Below are 5950 nucleotides of genomic sequence, written 5' to 3' on the forward strand. Positions count from 1 at the left end.
TTATAAATGTTAGCAAAACATGACATTTCTAAACGTTGGAAAATTAATAAATTAACAAAACAATAATAAAATCCCGGGAAAGCAACAACCTCCGGATGAGATTATCAAATGTTCAATAGTAAGACATTCAAAAGCAAACAATAACCATTGGTTTAATCAATTAATATTCTTGTCTTGGTGCGAAGGGAAAAAGTCATAGTTTAAAGAAATTGACGTAAATGATGCCAACAATTATAAACGCATACCTGTATATAGATATTTTCACGGATTTTGGCATGTGTTGAAGTTTTAAAAATAAAAATGATGAAATAAATAAAATAATGTAAAAAGATAAATGTTTACATCGGAATTAAATAGCTCAATAATTAAACAAGAATAAAATCAAAGATAAAAAAGTTATCCTTAACTAGTCTTAAACAACTGACCATTTGAGTAAAAGACTAGAACTTAAACAACTCGCCCATATGTGATCGTATAGTAAGTAATATGTTTATGTTATAATTTATATCAGCAATCATCGTACTGTCACAAAATATAATGATAACAACAGAACTCGCCTCATTATTCCTTCGTAATGCTTTAAATTTTTAATGTGTTTAAATCATCAAAATATGCAAATACTGTAATATTGTAGAGCTTAGTAAATGTTCAGTATTACCGATTCCTCGCAAAAATAAAACTACAACGAAAATTTTGAAATCTGAAAAAAAAATCAATTTCTTCAATTAACCAAAACGTGAAAAGGTCCATTTAACAAAACAATGGTACAAATCTATTCACAAGAGGCAAATTAATGTCAGACATCAGAATTTTAATATGCTCACTATTTACAACAAATGTAAATGATAAAGGAAAATTATGTCGCATGTTTCGTTTACAAAACAATGTATGACCTTAGCATCTTAGGCCGAAAAGTAATATATGAAAATATAATAACACAATTTCTTAAATTTCGCTTAATGAGATGTATAACTCTGTCAAATGTTATGTATCATCCTCTTATCCATATTTATACTCATACCAAGTTTCAATGAAATCCGCCAAAGCACTTCCAAGATATGGCTCCGGACACAAAAAATTATTAAAATATTTTCGCAAACTTAATGATAAATCCAAAATGTTGTTTACATTTCGTGACATTATTTCAGCAACATAACAAAATGCGATTGGTCATTCAAACGAAAATAAGCCGATGAAAATCCTTAAAAAGTATATTACACATGTGTAAGATAAAAATATTCGTAATGGTTATATTACAAGGGGAAGCAGGGTATGGCATGTGATAAATATATATCTGTATTGAAGTAACTGTTAATTACACACTAAGCACACTCACAAGCTGAACTAAGTTGTGTTGGTCATCATTGCTATCACAACCCTTCTTTGCTGCCTTATTCATGTGATATCTGATCACTTTTTTGTAGGGGCAAATCTCCTTTTAGTTCTTGATGGAGCAGGTGTTACATTCTTCATAACAAATGAGGTCAGATGGCGTTGCATTTCTTCAACATTTGCAACGCCCTCTTCCACCACAAGTTCTTTAATTTTTGAGGCAACATCACTGTCGATACGTTGCAACAGCCCAGCGTTCTGTTGAAGATTCAATAAGAAATTTAAATAGCAGCAATTTATATAAACATGCACTTTGCAAACATTATCACCCCAATGTATGATCATCTGCATTTTAATACAGATCTTCAAGCTAATATAAATACATTATTATAAAGAGGTGTCAAATGAAAAGATGTAGATGTCTCAGTGTCTGACAGACAGTGTGACCCCAGAGTGCGTTGTTGTTGATTAGTTAAGATAATCAGTAAAATTTGAATCTTACATTAACAAGAGCTTGTTAACAGACAAAACAGCAGCCCCCTAGTGGATACTTGCTGCATTGTATTTATATAACCATAGCAATCAGCAATTTGAACCATATTAAAGAAACTGACATGAAGTGCATATTCCCAATACGGCCATTTATGCCCTCCAAACTTTATCAACTCTGCTTACGTACTTTTTGAGTCAGCACGCTTTTAGTTTCCAATCATTTCTTTAAACTCAGCAACAATAATTTGCGCAGGAGGCAAAAAAAAATGAAGGAAATTGTACATTTAACTTTTTGTCCCTCTTTCAACATACCAAATTTCATCAACATAGGTAATTTACTAGTTGACATATTGCAATATGCTGATTGCGAAGATGGACATACACACACACAAACGGAATGACAACTGCAAGTTCAATATACCTATGCCTTTCGGCAGGGAATAATAAAGAAATTATAATCTTTATGTCCTTCTTCTCCTCATTATTTGGTTATTATTATCTTAATTATTGCAAAACTTTGACTTCTTAAGAAAGTCTTTAAACAGTCATTTTTAATAAAAGTCCATATAAATCATTCGACCACTGGCGTGTGGCTACCTTCGATTCCAGGAGCATGCTTTTAACAATCTTTAGTTTTATTATTTGATGTCAAATAACAACTATCAAAACTCAAGCATTTAGAGAAAAATTAATTGTAAGTTATTTTATTATACACATCATCTTTTAAGGAAAGATCTAGGATAATGTAAAGGTACGGAGTGCTGCCAAACAAATCAGGTTTAAAGCTGGAGCAGTCTGATGACATTTTTAAATATTCTGCGTAATCCTATTCATCTTTTAGTTAACACTGGTAAAAATAGCTATTAAGCAAAGTCTTTAGATTTGGTTTTAAACATTTGCAAAAATCAAATTCAAAAGATTTTTACATTTTTTTAAATTATTACGTGCCAGGTAAACAAGAAATCCCCATGATGGGGCAACTGTTGACAATTTTGATCACATGGTACAGCAAATGAATCAACAGAAATTTAACTTTACAGAGTGTTACTTTACATATCAGTACCTCTCCACTTGTATGGTACTTGTGTTCGATGTTAGGAAACACCACCATTATCTTCTTGATGCCTTTACTCAGATCACTCCTCACATTAGAAGCAGCCATTTTTTTGTCCAGCTCGCTTGATGAACCCTTGTATTAAATGACATAATGTTGACAACCTAAACAGTGCTTAAAACCAACAATAGCAAAAAATGATTGGATGAAGATGTTTAATTTAATTGTCATCATATTTTGCTTATCACACTTTGATAGAGGTAAAAACAATAAAAATGAGGCAAACACAATACAAATGTACATTTTGTACGAATCAGAAGAAATTGATGATATAACCAGTGGATTTTGAGCATTGGTGCAATAGTAAGGTTTCTTAAGTGTTATGATTGCAATAAAACAATGTAATATACAGTAATTGTCCTTCTTGTGGGTAAATTAAATAAAAGAAAAACAACACATCCAACCTCTTCAGGGGTGAATATCAACACTTCCTTCAGAATGATAGAAGCAGGACAGTCCAATTTTTTGGAGAGCTGCACTGCATGCCTTGTTTTCTATTTAGCATATGAATGTTGCTCACTGCTAACTGTCTTTGTCTGAAAAGTATGTTAATATCTTTACAACTTTATGTACATGAAAATGCATATTTTATCTGATATCACACAGTGTTGAGTTTTGACAACTATTTGGACCAAATTTGTTAAAGAACAGATACTGTAAGTCTAATTTCATCATAATATTAGTCAGTATAAAACAAAAGGGTAAACATTTTACTCTTCATGGAATGATCTGATCAATGTTGGCATTTTACCAAGTCCAAAGAAATAAATCTTATATTTTTATCCGAGCATTCATCAAGTCAATAAGAACAAAAAATTTTGTTTTGCACTGAAATCAACACCATTTTAAGAACATTTTTAAAATCCTGTGTCCATCATTACATGTACATTGTTTATTTTTGCATTAAATGGCTTACAGGATGCGCTACATTGATGTTTCAAAGTTTATATATAAAAGATTCTTGTACATTTAGCTGATTCATCTGGATCCTATTTTTTAACAAAATTGTTATTAAATACAATGCTTTCCAATTCAGTAAAGACTGATTTATATGTGACATTGCTATTGTATTGTTTATGAAAATAAAGATTCTGCATACTAACAAGGTGCTCAGGTAAGCTAACAAGAGCACCGCATAAAAGGTGCCACGCTCGGCTGCGGGTGCAGTTTTGAATACATGAAAGCTTGTCAGATTTTTTTTGTTTTTTTTTAAGAGGTCACATTGACCTTGACCTTTGACCTAGTAACCCAAAAATGCGTGTGACATGTAGAACTCATCAAGGTGCAGCTACATATGAAGTTTTAAAGTTGTAGGTTGAAGCACTTTGATTTTAGAGCCAATGACAAAATGTTAAGGTTTTAGCATGACGCGGACGGCCAATGACACGGCGACGGACACGACACGACAAGCTGGCTATGACAATACCTTGGGTTTTCTTCGAAAACAGCCGAGCTAAAAATCAATGACAAGCATGGAGGGGAAGGTTACCATTTTTCTGTCCAATACCTTCTCCTTTTCCAGTTTTCTCTTCTTATTCTTGTCTGTACCATGGTGGCATTTCAGAACCTGATGTCCAAGGCTCACATACATATAAGGGTTCACCCCATCGACCCAAGAAACCTTATGGGAAGATGAAGTAAAAACTGAAATTATTCATCAAAACAGATTTTTTTTTTCTGCTTATGTATACACTTTATTTCAAAAACACAAAAAAATTGAAACTAAACAAAAAAATCCATATCATGAATTCATTCATTTAATAGGAACAAGAGATGTGATTGTCAGAAACACAATGCCCCCTATTGCGCCGCTTTGATTTTTGTTTTACCTTAGACCTTGAAGGATGACCTTGACCTTTCACCACTCAAAATGTGCAGCTCCACAAGATACATGTGCATGCCAAATATCAAGTTGCTATGTTCAATATTTCAAAAGTTATCGCAAGGTTACCAAGGTTAAAGTTTTGGTACAGAATGACAGACAGAAAGGCCAAAAACAATATACCCCCGATCATACAAACTGGGGGCATTACAATAGTTGATAAAGGTACATAGAATCACATTGTTCTTAAAAAAAGATAAAGTACAAATGTTTTCACCTTCATAAGTCTTCATTTTAAAACTTTTTTGATTTTTGAAAGACAATTAATAAGGAATTTTGTGACAGGATATGGGAATGAACAATACTTTATCAATTGGGGAAAAATTCTTTCATTTTTTTAAGTCAAAATATTAATGCAAGTAAAAAGCTATCTGTGAGGCATGCTTTTTTCTACTTACCCGTTGTGATAAATATTCAGGCCACATAAAAGCTAAATAGATTTGATAACGTCTTTACAAACTTATTGTATAAAAATAATAAATACCATAGTGTATTGCAAACATTTCATCATTTAAGAAATATACACTACGCGACCCGCGATTTTTGTGTAAATCTCACATCGCCGCGTTTGGGCTAACGTGGCAAAACGCGGTGATTCGCCGTGATAACACTCTACGGGTGATTCGCGGTGATGTCCCCGTGATTTCCCCGCGACCATCTCGCGATAAAGATCAGCTGAAGCATCATCGCGAAACTCCGCGAATCGCCGTGATTCGCGATGACTACTAGATTTAAATTTCAACTTATTTAAAAAAAAGTCAACATTATTGACGATCACATACGATCGCGAAAATGTATGCCAATATGAAAATAAACACCCTACTTGCTGAATGTCGAAATCCTGATTTCCAAACAAGATCTTTATTTGTTGAAATAACACTTGTATGCCTTTTGGACAGCATATTAGAATCCCAACAAATCCAGAATGCCGTAATGTTATCGATTTGCTAAAAAAAAAAATAACTGTAATTTGGCATGTTCCGTACAGCTTTACACATTCGTTTGCAGATACATGTAGATGTAAGTTGCGTAAGAAAATGGCAAGTATAGTCGCAAATATTTGCATTTTCGCCAGCTTATATTAACTTTTGAGTTATTCTAACGATTGTTATGTTTTGTTCGCTGCTTTT

General features: G+C 32.8%; 1 long non-coding RNA gene across 2 annotated transcripts; it reads right to left on the reverse strand.

Annotated features, from left to right (window-relative positions):
- Positions 1–1182: 1182 nt before the first annotated feature.
- Positions 1183–4562, reverse strand: LOC127874113 (uncharacterized). 2 transcript variants are annotated; one of them, XR_008046633.1, is made up of 4 exons: positions 4446–4562; positions 3343–3474; positions 2888–3013; positions 1183–1590 (listed from the first exon to the last, which is right to left on the reverse strand). It is a non-coding gene; the product is annotated as an uncharacterized LOC127874113 (long non-coding RNA). The 2 variants fall into 2 exon arrangements; XR_008046632.1 differs by having other exon boundaries at positions 4428–4553.
- Between the last annotated feature and the right edge of the window lie 1388 nt (positions 4563–5950).

Source organism: Dreissena polymorpha, chromosome 3 (assembly GCF_020536995.1).
Source record: "Dreissena polymorpha isolate Duluth1 chromosome 3, UMN_Dpol_1.0, whole genome shotgun sequence".
NCBI classification, from domain to species: domain Eukaryota; kingdom Metazoa; phylum Mollusca; class Bivalvia; order Myida; family Dreissenidae; genus Dreissena; species Dreissena polymorpha.